The sequence below is a fragment of the Homarus americanus genome, unplaced genomic scaffold, assembly GCF_018991925.1.
Source record: "Homarus americanus isolate GMGI-L3 unplaced genomic scaffold, GMGI_Hamer_2.0 scaffold40856, whole genome shotgun sequence".
In the NCBI taxonomy this organism is placed as follows: domain Eukaryota; kingdom Metazoa; phylum Arthropoda; class Malacostraca; order Decapoda; family Nephropidae; genus Homarus; species Homarus americanus.
Genome location: NW_024734615.1, coordinates 6,103,694 through 6,119,453, shown reverse-complemented (window position 1 = coordinate 6,119,453; position 15,760 = coordinate 6,103,694).

The following is a 15,760-nucleotide window of genomic DNA, read 5'->3' as shown; positions in this document are numbered from 1 at the left end:
TAATATTGTTAGCATAGGTATTATTGGCCCATACTGGGCAGTCCCATTTACACCCAACCCCTATTGCTCATATGAGCATCCAACCTATGTTTGAAGCTATCCAGCGCATTCGAGTTAATGATGATATTTGGTAACTTGTTCCATTCATCCACTACTCTTGTTACCAAACCAGTGTTTACCTATTTTGCGCCTAAATCTAAATTTGTCTAATTTAAAACCTGTAAGATTGTACCATCGTACGAGATGTTTTCCCATGTTGAGATGGGGGCTTGTCTTTGGCAGCGCCCGGTTGCCAGTCACCAGCTGACGCCGTTAGAATAAAGTCTATAAAGAACGTGGTCTATGACTCAAACCTCTCACATGGCGCAGTGAGTAGGATATGTCGGGGCCCGACACGCCATTACAGCCCTGACAAGAACGCTGACATGGCCCCAACACGTCCACGATTCTCGGCGCCCTCAAGGGGACGCCAGGGCTTCTCTACACCGGCGGGGAACACCACGCGCGCCCAGCAGCAGGCCATGAGTGCATTGATCGCGTCTCTAGTTGCTGGCGGTGGTCATGCTTCTATGCCGGTCATGAAGCCCTCAGCAGCTGTCGCACCAGAGAAGTGTGAGGCAGAAATGCCAGCAGCTGCGTTTAGGACATGGAGGCGGTCCATGAAGTCATGGGTGCTGTTGAACGGGTGGTCACAACTGGTGGCCACACTCCACATTCGCCTGAACTGCGTTCCTGCACTCCAAAGGGTGATTGACTCGAGATACCCCAGCGGTCAGTGGGAGCAGCTCTCACCCAAAGAAGCCCTGGACACCATCAGTGGAATGGTTCTTCAATCTTCAAACCAAGCTGTGAAATGGAACGAGTTTTTCAACAGCAAACAAGGTGAAGAGGAGCCAATGAAAAGGTATTTTCAACAATGCTTCGCAGAGGCAGTGGAGTGTGAATTTAAATGTCCCACCTGTGATAACGATCTCTCTGAGTACATGCTATTACGTAAAGTTATGGGGGGCCTGAGTAACCCAGTGTTGAAAAGGGAAATTTTCCAGGGGTACTCTAGTTATAATAGTGTTGAAGTGCTTAGAAACAAATGCATGTTATTTGAGGCAGCAGTGAGAGATGCTGGTGTATTGTGTCGTACGTCTGGCCAGGCAGTGGTGGGAACAGCCGCGGAGGCAGTGGCGGTTGGTGATGACGTCACCGGTGAGTCTGAGGTAGCTGCCGCCCGACCTGGACACCCCAATCACGCGCACTGTGGTAACTGAGACATGTCACATGCCTCTGGTAAAAGTAACTGCCCTGCAAGTGGGACTACATGTCGCAATTGCTGTAAGGTTGGTCACTTCAAAAGGTGTTGTAGGAGTAAGTCAGCCCTAAGTGCTCCTGTGGATGTGTCAGGTGCTGTTACAGTGGCAGCAGCCCAGCTATCTCGCCACCCCAGGTTACAAGTGTTGGTGTCCCAGGCCGGGGGCAATTCCCCCGCCACCCCTGTGCTGGCTGTAGCTGACACGGGTGCTATGGTGTGTGTGGCAGGCGCATCCCTGCTCCGGGACATCGGTTTGTGTCCGGGGCAACTTCGGGCCCGTAATGGCCTAAGGGACGGGGCAAACAAACAGCTCAAGTGTCTGGGGTCCGCCCCCTGCAGCCTCGGTGTGGACGAGGGGTCCACCGTCCAGGAGGTCAACTTCGTGCAGACAGCCAAGGCCCTCTATCTGTCATTGGAGGCCTGCAAGTGCCTCAACTTGGTGCCTGTCGACTTCCCGCTCCATAGACGTGCTGTGGCTGCTGTGAGCGATGGAGGGGGGCAGCACACTGCCGACGATCTACCTCCGAACCCTTTACCTGAGAGCAGCCGTTTCCCGCCGAGGCCAGTTGAGATACCCTTGCCTCCTTTGGAGGAGAATGTGGCCAGGCTGGAGGCATGGCTACTCACGTACTTTTCGTCTACCACATTCAACACCAGCAGGTCCCCACTGCCAGTCATGACTGGTCCCCCTCACCGTATCCACCTGACACGACCCCCTACGCCTGTCACACACCCGCTCCAGTTCCAAAACACTGGGAAGCGGAGGTGAAGGCCCAGTTGGAGGAGGACGTCAGGAGAGGCGTCATCCAGCCAGTGCCTACTGGTGAGGCTACGGAGTGGTGCGCCAGGATGGTCGTGGTGGCCAAGAAAAACGGTCAGCCCAGGCGCACTGTGGACTTCCAACGCCTCAATGCAAGCTGTCTGAGGGAGACGCACCACACACCTGCACCATTCGACATGGTGTCTGGGGTGCCAGTGCACTCGTTCAAAACCGTCGCCGACGACTTTTGGGGATTTCATCAAGTGGAGTTGGAGGAGGAGAGTAGACGTCTGACCACATTCATCACACCGTGGGGCCGTTTTCGATACTGCAGGACGCCCATGGGACATTGCTCAGCGTCAGATGCTTACACCAAGAGGTTTGACGACGCTATTCAGGATGTGCCCCGCAAGTACAAGTGCGTGGATGACACTCTCCTCTATGACTCCAGTGTGAAGGGGGCGTTCTGGCACACTTACGATTTTCTGGAGACCTGTGCTCGCACAGGTATCACGCTGAAACCAGAAAAGTTCTTGTTCTGCAGGAGAGAAGCCGAGTTTGTGGGTTTCCTCCTGGGGTGCGACCTGTACCAGCCCACTGCCCAACGTCTGTCAGCCATCAAGGACTTCCCCATGCCGGATAAGCCATCAATCACTGACATCAGGTCCTGGCATGGCTTGGTTAACCAGTTGGCTCCCTTCCTTGCCACTGCACCTGTGATGGAGCCCTTCCGTGAGCTCCTCAAGAAGCCAGTGGGCAAGCAGGTGTATTGGGACGACCAGCTGAGGCTCAAGTTTCGCCAGGCCCAGGACACCATCTGTCAGTTGGCCAGAGACGGCTTGGTGTACTACGACAAATCCAGGCCTACGGCAGCTGTCACTGATTGGAGCAGGGAGGGCATCAGCTTCGTCGTCCTGCAACAATACTGTGCCAGTGCCTCTCCAGAGACGCCCTTCTGCTGCAGAGGAGGGTGGCGGTTGGCTCTGTGTGGTAGCAGACATCTGAGCACGGCCGAGGCCGGTTATGCTGCAGTAGAAGGGGAGGCCCTGGCTGTGGTGTGGTGCCTGCGCAAGGCCAGGCTATTCCTCCTTGGCTGCCCGAACCTCATTCTGGTGACGGACCTCTGCCCCTTAGTTGCCTTGCTAGGGGACAGAGCCCTCACGGATGTGGCGAATCCGCGCTTGTTCAGGCTCAAGGAGAAGACCCTGCAGTACCGATTCACGGTCAAATACTTGCCAGGGAAGCGGAACTGTGCAGCTGACGCCCTATCCCGCTTCCCCTCCCTCAGGGCGGCGCCTGATGCGGAGGACATGGACCAAGAGGAGGACCTGTGCGCTGCAGTGTGTGCAGTCACAATCGCAGCACTGGATGAGGATGGGTGCATCACTATGGACGAAGACACAGTGTGCAAAGCGGCTGCGGATGACCCAGTGTACCAGATTCTAGTGTCGAGGGTGCTGGCGGGCGACTGGCACCCCCACAAGTCGCAGGAGGTGGCCTGTCTGCGCCCGTACTTCTCGGTGAGGGACAGGTTGGCTGTGGTCAGGGGTTTGGTCACCTACATCTTTGACCAGGGCTGCGTGCGCCTTGTCATCCCCGACTCCCTCCGCCTCCAGGTAGCCGTTAACCTGCATGTGGGGCACCAGGGCCTCGACTCAATGCTCAGGCGGGCCCGGCAGTCTGTCTATTGGCATGGAGGGTGACCTGCAGTATCATCGGTCCCGGTGTGCTGCTTGCGAGACCCACGCCCCTTCCCAGCCTCCGGAGTCATTGGTTCTGACCCCAGCGCCAGACTATCCCTTTCAACAAGTGGTGGCCGATTTGTTCCACCTGCAGGGCCGCACGTACCTAGCATATGCTGACCGACTGACAGGTTGGCTGGAGATCACCCACTTCCCCAACGAGGCCACCTCTGGAAAAATCATCGCCAGTCTGCGGGCCTACTTCACGAGGTGGGGGGTACCTGAGCAGATCTCCACGGATGGAGGTACCAACCTTGCCAGCCTTGAGATGACAGATTTCCTCAAGTCATGGGGGGTCGAGGTGCGCCTCTCGTCGGCCCACTTCCCCCAGTCCAATGGCAGGGCAGAGGCTGGGGTCAAGGCTGCCAAGAGGCTCCTCAGGGATAACACTGGGCCCGGGGGTAGCCTGGACTGCGATAGGACATCCCAGGCCCTCCTCCAGTACCTGAACACGCCTCTGCGGGGGGTGAACAAGTCGCCTCGCCCAACTTGCCACCGGCCGCCAGCTCCGTGACGGCGTTCCCGTGGCCAGACAGCACTATAAGGTGGACCAGCACTGGCGGCGGGCACTTCGTATGAGGGAGGTGCGCTTGGCCGAAACCCAGGATGGGGTCCTGTCGCGGAGGGAGGTATCCCGCCAGCTGGCTCCCCTAGTCGTGGGCACGCAGGTGCGTGTGCAGGACGCAGCTACCAAGCTCTGGGACAGGACAGGCATAGTGGTGGAAGCCCGCCCTCACAGGCAGTATGCCGTCAGGTTGAGTGGCAGTGGCAGGGTGTCCATCCGCAACAGACGCCACCTGCGAAACGGCTCCACACCTGTGCCTACTACTCCGGTGGTGCACCAAGCTGTGCCTCCTGGCCCCCCTTCTGCTGTGCCCTCCGTACCCGCGCCCTCCTTCGCACCCACGGCCCCTCCCCAGTCGAGCGCGGCCAGGCCCAGGAGAGGCCGTAGGCCTCCGGGCTGGTTGACGGACTACGTGGTGTAGTGTATGTGATGTAAAATCAGTTTAGAGGGTTTTTTTTTTTTCCTTTGTTTGACTGGTTTTTCCTGCATTATTGTTGTTTTTATGAATGCATTGTTTTCCTTTTGTTAGTTCAAATGTGCATTGTCATTTCCTTTTAACTTGGGGGGAGATGTAAGATTGTACCATCGTACGAGATGTTTTCCCATGTTGAGATGGGGGCTTGTCTTTGGCAGCGCCCGGTTGCCAGTCACCAGCTGACGCTGTTAGAATAAAGTCTATAAAGAACGTGGTCTATGACTCAAACCTCTCACAAAACCATTGTTACGAGTTCGCTCCTGGTTGGATAGTTTGAGTACCTTTGTAAAGTCCCCTTTGTTCAGCCCTGACTTTCATTTATACACCTCTATCATATTGCCTCTCACTCTACGTCTCTTGAGGGAGTGCAAATTAAGATGCTTTAACCTGTCTCTATACTCAAGGTTCCTAATGCCCGGGATTAGTCTTGTCATTCTCCTCTGAATTCTTTCCAAGGATTCTATATTTATTCTGTAATATGGTGTCCAGAATTTAACTGCGTAATCCAAGTGAGGTCTCACAAGCGCAAGATATAGTTTTAGGATGACCTCGCTAGTCTTGTAGCTAACACTCCTTTGTATGAACCCAAGTACTTTATTAGCCTTGTTTCGATCAAATACACATTGTTTACTTGGCTTAAGGTTCCTACTTATCATTACTCCTAAATCTCTCTTGCAGTCAGATTTCTCAATGGCATCGTTGTTCATCTGGTAACTGGTTTCCCTGTTTACATCTCCTATACCGAGTACTTTATATTTGTCCATGTTGAATTTCATCTGCCATTTTTCAGACCATTCGAAATTTTTTTTTAGATCTTCCTGTAGTTTTGTGGGGTCCTCATCAGATTTAATAACACGTCCTATTTTGGTGTCATCAGCAAATTTACTTATGTTGCTGTCTATGCCGATATCTATGTCGTTTATGTATATAATAAATAATAATGGTCCAAGTACTGAGCCTTGGGGAACCCCACTAGTGACCTTGCTCCAATGGGATTTAGTGCCGTTAATGCTCACTCGCTGTTTCCTGTCCTGTAACCACGCCCTAATCCATTTAAGGATATTACCTTTGATGCCATGTACTTCTACCTTTCAAATTTGTCTTTTGTGAGGGACTCTGTCAAAGGCTTTGCTAAAGTCGAGATATACCACAACATAATTGTGCCCATCGTCCATCGATTCGATAACTAATGAAAATAATGTTTATAGATTAGTTAGACAAGAACGCCCGCTTGTGAAACCATGCTGGGAATCATTGATCAATCGGTGCTTCTACAAGTAATTTCGAATAGTTTGAAATGATTGCTTCCAGTAATTTGCCTACTATTGATGTAAGACTGATTGGGCGGTAGTTAGAGGATAGTGATCTATCCCCCTTCTTGAATATCGGTATTACATTCGCTATCCTCCAGGATTCTGGTACTACACCTGCTTTTAAGGACATGTTAAACAACTTTGCTAAGGGCATCCTAAGCTCTTCCTTTCATTCCTTTAATACTCTGGCAAATATCTCATCGGGACCAGGTGACTTATTTGGCTTTAGTTTGTCTATTTGCTTACTAACATCGTTACTAGTCACTACTATCTCGCTTAATTTGTTTTCTTCACTATCTCTGAATAAAGTCGGTGCCTTGGGTATCATGTTTAAATTTTCGGTGGTGAAAACTGATGAAAAATATTTATTCAGGTTATTGCTCATTTCTCCGTCGTTATCAGTTAGCTCGCCGGTATCTGACCATATTGATCCAATCTTTTCTCGTGTTTTAGTTTGATACATTTGGTAGAATCCTTTGGGGTTTGTCTTCGCCTCCCTTGCTATCCTTACCTCATTATTCCTCTTGGCCTTCCTTATCTCGGTTTTAACCCTACTCGCCAATACCTTGTAATAATCCCGGAGGTAAATTTCGCCACGATTTATCGTTCTACCTATAGCCTTCTTTTGGCCAATAATGTTCTTTAAATAATTATTTATCCATTTAGGGTCATTGTTGTCTGATCTGAGTTTTTTGTACGGTTTGTTTGTAAACTCAAGGAAGTAGTGTATGGTGGCTCTTCATCGTGAATTAATATGCATATTTTCCTTATATGAGCACATTCATTAAAAGAAACATCGTTCTTCGAAGTTTGCTGTGTGAGTAAATAGTAAAAACTTTACCTGGGATTAACCAACCCGGGCACAGGTCACTGACCCACATCGGGGCCTGGGAGGCGAGAGTGTAGTACAGTTCTGTGATTTTAGGTAAATCAGTTCATAGTATCATCAGTGACCGCAGAAGAGACTGTAGATAACTTAAAGTGAATACATATTGGCAATCAAGCTGGTAAGGACCACTGCCAGCCTATTCGAGTCATAGGTGCCACAGAGTCTTTAAATTTTATTTTGTTTGTGCTTTCTCAAGGACTGAAACGGTGCTTACAATACACCATTCACAGGGAGATACAGTGTACGCAGTCGCAGAAGACAACTCTACAGGCAACAGAGTAGTTAAGTATTGTTCTTTTTCTCTCTTTACATTTTTTTTAAAAAGGTGTAGATCTATACACTGTCTGCACCCCCCTCCCCCACAATAACAACAACCATGAGTTTGTTATGTGATTACTGCAGGGAGACGTAGGATATGGAGGATACACGCCTGACTAATGCAACGTTTAGGAAGTTACTAACTGCCGTAAAGCATGTTGGCTGTTGCTGGTATTGCCCTGGCTGCATAGTCAAGGTGAATGAAGTGATTGCAAGCCATAAGGGGACGAGTTCTCTAGGGACGAAAATAGATGAAGCTGGAGCCCTGCTGGTTGCCAAACTGGAGCAAGTTGGGAAAGAGATCCTTGCTAAGACTGAGGAAGTAGCCGATAGAATGGAGGTGGTTGCTAAGAGGAGTTATGCTGACATATTAGCAGGGCCACGGGAGGGGGCGGGGAGTAATGCAGGATCAGAACAGGTTCTACAACAGCTTGGGACTTTGAAGAAGTGTGTCGAAGAAATGAAAATTAACGGACCTACTGTTAGGGGAGAGGAGGAACACCAGGAACGTCTTCAGCGCAGGAACAATGTAATAGTTTTTGGAGTTCCAGAGAGCCAGGTGGAGGAAACTGTGAGTAAGGTAACACACGATAAGGTGCTGTTTCAAAATATTTGTACAGAGGTTCTGAAGATTCCATCAACCCCTCAGGATGTGAGGAGGCTGGGACAAAAGCAGGGGGCTAAGCCTCGCCCCCTCAGGATCACACTAGTGAGTGAGGAGGAGAAATGGCAGGTTATTCGGCAGGCAAAAAACTTAGCAAGGAGCAAGGCATTTCGGGATGTATTCATTCACGCAGATCGCAAGGTAATGCAAAGGTGTGCTGAGCACATCATTGTCATTCCTAAAAACCCCCTTTAATTCATATCACGCTACATAACATTCAAAGCCACCGCGCTTGTAGATTCTCAGAAAACGGGAAACATTGATAAAGGATTACTCACCTACTCAATGTTACTGAATCATGTGTTGTATTGTACCCAGGTACAGTTATATAAGATTAATTGTGTGTATTCATAGCATTAAGGAGAACTCAGGGTATCCATTAGATAATTGGGAAAGTCCAGTTGAGCAGGACTGTGTACTGTAGGACTAAGTGTGGATCAGGGTTTGAAGGTCATACTATTTACGTCTGTGAACGTGTAGCGAACATAACTTCCACAGATATCATATGAAAATACATGAGAACAATGATCTGGAAAAGGGATAAATGTATCAGAACTATGTGAGGTGTTGGAAGTGACCCAGAAACTATATTTGAAAGGAAATATCTGGTATGCATCGGTGTGAACTTAATGCACCTCGTATCCTCGCGTGACGTATACCCACGACATGTACAGTGATCAGAAAATCTTATGTCTGTGTTCAAATACAGTAGTGCAATGTGTGAGAGGAGGATCCCTAATTACAGTTTTAAGTGAAGTGGATATACCCACGCCATGAACATTCGGCTCTTGTTTGAAGGAAGTGTCCTTTGTACCCGCCTTGAGTGTGCTGCATTGATATTATAACCCAATGTATAAGTGAAATAGTAATGTGTTAGGGTGTGGGATAACCGCCCATCAGGCATTAATTCTCAGTATCCTCCGTTCTACCCTCACCTCAGGTCCCATGCGGTCGGAGTGCCTTGCTGGGCGGCGGCCATTATCCCTGTGAGCGTCCCACCAGGTGGTGACTACTCCCAGCTATGCCAATCCACTGTGAATCTGTGGATTCCCAGCATACCACCCCAAATGAGTAGGAACAAATAAGGAACCGCTTGAGGAACTCCGCCGTCGTCACTTGGAGCGACCTATAATACCAGGCGTAGAAATGGTACTGGTATGCCTCTGGGTGTAGCCCTCATCTCTACCCACAGGGGGCGGTGTGCGAATGAGGTGCCTGATATGTGTACCTAGAAATTACAAGGAGTATACCAGGTGTGGTGGGCTGGTGCTACAGGGAGGTGAGATGGTGTTACTATGTATGATGACCTAAGGTACTATATTCCATACAGGTGGAGCAGTCCGAAGTGTTGAGTGATATTGTAAGCAGGGTAACCAAAATCATCGTTGTTCTTCTGATAAAGGCCAGCTCAATTGTATTTTTTGTTACAGTATATTTTATAAGGAATAAATTAGTTAAGACATGTTTTGGTGTCACCCTTCTTTCCCCTTATGGATTTGGTCAATGAAAAACCTAACCCAATGCCTAGTCCACTCTGCATGCTACCTAACAAGCTACAATACATACTGCCCAGAGGGGGTCTGGTGGCAGCAACCCTTAGAAATTAAGAATAGAGTTAAGTATTTCCCATTAGAATTATTGACCTCAGTCTGGCAGTATAAGGGAACAGCACAAGAAGCTCTTGCAGGACTTGAAGCAGAAGAGGGAGGAGTCAAGGAGGAACGGGGACAGGTGTACATGGGTTATACTAGTGGAAACAAGTGTGCCAACACAGGGCCAGGGGGCAGCAGTGCACCCTCCACCCACTCAACCCCCACCCCAGAGGCAGCACCAGCTCAGCCTACCGGACAGGAGTAGTCAAGCGCTGTGTAAACAATGACATTTCTAACCACACCCTGCAAAATACAGTGTACTTAGCAAATGCTGCAGCTTCTGAGAATGGGGGGGTTATTACTAAGAGCAGAGACGTTACCGAAAACAAATTCTGGCTTGAATGTCATGTACACTAATACTGACACATTCCTTGATAAGAGAGAGGAGTTTGAAACACTACTAAGAGTACACCAACCAGACATTGTAGGTGTTGTAGAACTGTTGTACAAGAACAGGAGAATCAACCCAGAGAATGAGTCAGGGGACAAGGATAGGACTCATTTACGAACCTTTCTCAAGAAACTTGCAAGAGGGGTGTGGTTATCTATGCTAGGCAAGACCTTAGAGCCAGCCAGGTGAGGGTACAGGGAGAGGATGTTTTTGAAGTGTCCAAGTGGTATAAAATTAAATTAAAGGGAGGGGACTTACTTATCATCGGGTGTACCTACAGATCCCCAAACTGTGGCCCAATAAATCAAAGGAACTTTAGAACCTTAATAAACAACGCAGCGATGCTCAACCCTAGCCACCTCCTTATCATGGGGGACTTTAACTATGGCGACATCGACTGGAGAAACGAGTCCACCCCGAATGACTTGAATAACCCTGCTACTCTTTTTGTAGAAACCGAGAGATAATTTTCTGTTCCAACATGTTAGAGACCCGACACATTACAGAGGGGAGCAAACACCCAAGCCACTTGACCTCATCATAACAAACGAGGAGGGAATGGTGGCCAAACTGGAACACCTTGCCCCAGTTGGCACCAGTCACCATATAGTGTTGTCATTTAGATTCAACTGTTACCTCGTTCAGGATAAGGCCAGGCCAAGGTGCAAAGATTACAAGGGAAATTACAATGGGATGAGGGAAGAGATGAGGGGTATCAACTGGCCTGACTTATTAAGGCACAAGAATGCAGACACTACGCTGAATATCATAACTAGTAAAGTAAAGTGACCTATTTCATTGATAAACATATACCCAAGACCAAACCCAGTGCTTCTAGGAATACGAGGGGATCCCTACACATGAACCATGCGGCAGTCGAAAAAATTAAGAAGAAAACCCAGAAATTCAAGACTTGGATTGGGTCAAACGATGAGCAAGACAGGAGGATGTATGCAAGAGTCAGAAACCAAGCAAAGATAGAGTGTAGGAGGGCTGAAAAGGAGTTCCAGAGGCTGGTTGCAAGCAAGGTCAAGTCAAACCCAAAGGCGTTTTACCGCTATGCAAAGTCGAAATTAAAAACGCAAGTAGGAGTATCAGACCTGAGGCTGGTGGATGGTAGTTATGCAGATTCTGACCAGGATAAAGCTGAGGCATTGAATAGCTTCTTTTCCTCAGTATTCACAAGAGAGGATGCAACTAACCTTCCTGCGTTTGAGGACAGACGCTTCGACACACCACTGACTCACATCGTGTTCACAGAAGAGGGTATTAGAAATAAACTGTCCAGGATAAAGGTCCATAAGAGTGCACCCTAGAGTGCAACAAGCTTGCAGAGCCCCTGAAGATCCTGTTTTGTAAATGCCTGGATGAACAAATGGTCCCCAGTGAATGGACAGTGGCTTATGTGAGTCCTATCTTCAAGAAGGGCGATCGTCACTCCACGAACAACTATAGACCGGTGAGCCTGACCAGCATAATATGTAAAGTACTTGAGAGTATTATCAGAGATGCCGCAATGGAACATCTAATACGAAACAACCTTGTAAAAGATTGCCAACACGGTTTTATGCCGGGGCTCTCCTGCTTAAGACAATTGTTCAAGGTATTGGATATTTGGACCCATATTCTGGAACGGGGTGGTAATATTGACAATATTTACCTAGATTTTTCCAAGGCTTTTGACAGTGTACCCCACTAAAGGCTGAAAATCAAACTGGAAGGGTACGGAATTTGGGGAAATGTCCTAGCGTGGATAAAAGACTTTCTACATGGCCGCAAGCAGTATGTGGTAATTAATGGCACGAAATCGTCATCTATACCTGTCACAAGTGGGGTACCACAGGGCAGTGTATTGGGCCCACTGTCGTTAGTTTGTTTCATAAATGACATGCCTGACGTTGTACACTCCTTCATACAAATGTTTGCCGATGACGCCAAGTTATTTCGGGAAATTAAGAACCAAGCGGACTGTGAAGAATTGCAGAAGGACCTCTGTGGGCTCCAGGAATGGTCGAAGAAATGGCTGCTGAGATTCAATGTCACGAAGTATAAGATCATGCACCTGGGCCGTACCATCGGTAAGGAGGAGTATCATATGTCCCAACAGGATGAAGAAACTGCACTAGTTGAGACTGTATGTGAGAAGGACCTAGGTGTGTATGTTGACAATGAGCTGAAGTTCTCGGGCCATTGCGAGAAGGTAAATCTGGCAAATAAATTATTGGGTCTTATAAGAAGGTCGTTCAGATATCTATACAGCCCGTCCCTCTTAACGATCTTCAGGGGTGAAGTGCTTCCCCATCTGGACTACTGTCACCCCATCTGGTCCCTAAGATATGCTAGGGACTGTCTTTTATTTTTTTTTATCCTCTTCGCCACTGATCAGCTTGTTAGCCGCTTGGGCGATCAGTCACGTCTCTGATTACTTTTCCTTTTCATTTATCTTCTTCACCAAAAGATCGGCTCGCTAGCCGCCCGGGCGATCGGTCACGTCTGTCACTCACTGTTGGCAAATACTGAGCATGCACCGGCTCCTGAATGTACCAGAACCCGCTCCAGTGTTGGTCAAGTCTTGTCACAACACACTGGTAGAGTTTACAACCCTCACTCCAAAAAAGTTTGCCCTCACGGTTTTCTAGACTTGATGCTTCTTCAATCTTGAGCTGTGACCCCTTGTGGGGCCAGCGTCCGCCAGCTCCAAGTAAGGACACTCAACTGAGTAGTGCCCCCTGAGATGCTTATACACCTCAACTAGGTCCCCTCTTGCCCGTCTGTAGTATAAGCTAGGCAAGTTCAGGCGCTCCAATCTCTCAGGGTAGCTGAGGTGCCGAAGTGCAGGCACCAGTCTGGTGGCCCTCCTTTCAACATTTTCAACCAACTGACAGTCCCTAGCATATCTCGGGGACCAGACAGGGTGACAGTACTCCAGATGGGGAAGCTATTCACTCTTGAAAATCGTTACGAGGGATGGACCGTCTAGATATCTGAACAACTTTCTTATAAGACCCAATAATTTATTTGCCTGATTTACCTTTTTCTTCTAATTGCCAGAGAATTTCAGCTCATTGTCAACATACACACCTAGGTCCTTCTCACATTCAGTCTCAAATAGTGCAGTTTCTTCATCCCGTTGGGACATATGATATGCCTCCTTACCGTTGGTACGCCCCAGGTGCATCGTCTTACACTTCGTGGCATTGAATCTCAGCAGCCATTTCTTCGACCATTCTTGGGAGCTCACAGAGGTCCTTCTGCAGCTCTTCACAGTCTGCTTGGTTCTTGATTTCCCGAAATAACATGGCATCATCGGCAAACATTTGTATGGAGGAGTGTACAACAACAGGCATGTCATTTATGAAACAAACAACAGCATGCCCAATACACTGCCCTGTGGTACCCCACTTGTGACAGGTACGGATGATGATTTCGTGCCATTAATCACCACACACTGCTTACGGTCATGTAGAAAGTCTTCCATCCACGCTAGGACATTTCCCCGAATTCTGTACCTTTCCAGTTTGATTTTCAGCCTTTCGTGGGGTACACTGTCGAAAGCCTTGGCAAAATCTAGGTATACATTGTGGATATTGCCACCCCGTTCCAGAATATGGGTCCATATATCCATTCTCTTGAACAATTATGTTAAGCAGTAGCACCCTGGCATAAAACCGTGTTGGCAATCCTTTACAAGGTTGTTTTGTAGTAGATGTTCCAATGGAGCATTCCAGATAATACTCTCTAGTACTTTACATATTATGCTGGTCAAGCTCACCGGTCTGTAGTTGTTCCTGGAGTGACTATCGCCCTTCTTGAAGATAGGACTCACATAAGCCACTTTCCATTCACTGGGGACCTTTTTTTCATCCAAGCATTTACAAAACAGGATCTTCAGGGGCTCGGCTAGCTTGTTGCACAACTCTCTTAGCCTCTAGGATGCTCCATGTCTGGGCCGGGGCTTTTATGGACGCTTAGCTTTGAGTGTATTTCTAATACCCTCTTCTGTGAACACAATGTGGGTTAGTGCTGTGTCGAACTGTCTGTCCTCAATAAAGGAAGATTAATTGCAACCTCTCTTGTGAACACCGAGGAAAAGAAGCTGTTCAATGCCTCAGCTTTATCCTAGTCAGAATCTGCGTAACTACCATCTTCAAGCCTCAGGTCTGATACTCCTACTTGTTTATAATTTCGACTTTATATGTATTCATCTTCAAGAGTTGACTGTTTCCTCAGCCTCTGATCAAGGTCACTTTACTGAATATGATATTGTAAATGCCTGGGACTTAGGGATAGGAAATCCGCTTACCAGGCTAATCAGGATCTTAATAAAGGAAAGTCAAGGACCATGGTTTTTCCAGGGAATAACAAAACAACCGTTAGAGATTGGCATCTCTTTTATAAAAATATAACACAAACTCTGACACCACTCAACAAACATCAAATAATTGGGGAGTCAAACAATTAAAGGAAGCAAACACTTAAAAGGGAATCAAACAAATAATGGGAGTCGGCAATTAATGGATTCAAACAAATAAAATGGAGTCAATAATTGAGTAGAATCGAACAATACAGAGTCAGCAATTAATGGAATCAAACAATTATAGGGAATCAAACCGCCGACAAATATTTCCCTACGGCAGTGGCCCCCTGGGGAAGGTTCTGGAACACGGTGATGCACACTCAGGGGTAGCGAAACGTCCACTTCGACTCCACTTTCAGCGACGTCTTGAAAGGCAAGGAGAACACCGGGGCACCGACGGAATGTGTGTTGAACTGATGGTCGTGGTATGCGGTGATCAGTAGATGACCAGAGAGTTGGCAGTTGATAGGTGAAAGGGTCTGAGACACAGCCCCGAGTCCAGGACCTATGATGAGACCACAGCCAGAATTTGACGGACAGCAGGGTAGCTGGAGCCACTGGCGGTATGGCCTTCCAGGTTTAGAATCCTGCCGGTGGCGGAGATAGTCGCTGCCGTTCTCACCTCCGTCCAACCACCCCAAGTGTCGTCTGCACCAGCAAACAGCGGCGAGTTAGCTGGCGGTAACCAGCCGGAGGATCGTTTCCGCCCTTACAGATATTCAGCGTAGTGTCTGCGTTCTTGTGCCTTAATGAGTCAGGCCAGTTGATACCCATCATCTGTTCCCTCATCCCATTGTAATTTCCCTTGTAATATTTGCACCTTGGCCTGGCCTTATCCTGAACTAGGTAACAGTTAAATCTGAATGATAACACTATATGGTGACTGGTGCCAACTGCGGCAAGGTTTTCCAGTTTGGCCACCATACCCTCCTCGTTTGTTATGATGAGGTCTAGTGTGTTTGCTCCCCTCTGTAATGTGTTGGGTCTCTAACATGTTGGAACAGAAAATGAAGGACCTCACATGGTCAAGGGGTCACCGGGTGGTGTGACGTTCACGTGGTGCAGTAACTCGTCCTCAGGTGTTGATATGAAGGACCTCACTTGGTCATGGGGACACCGGTTGGTGTGACCCCTCTACGTGTCTGCTACGCATTTCCTTCTATGACTTAGAGGGGGGAGGTATAACATAGAAGGGTCACTCTCTCCTGTATATACACCATAACACCTCTACATACTTGGCACACTACACCTTACCAAGAACTATTAGTTAACCGAGTATAACTACGTGAAAGAAGGCAAGAGTTGGAGATGGCTGCCTATTGGTGGAAACA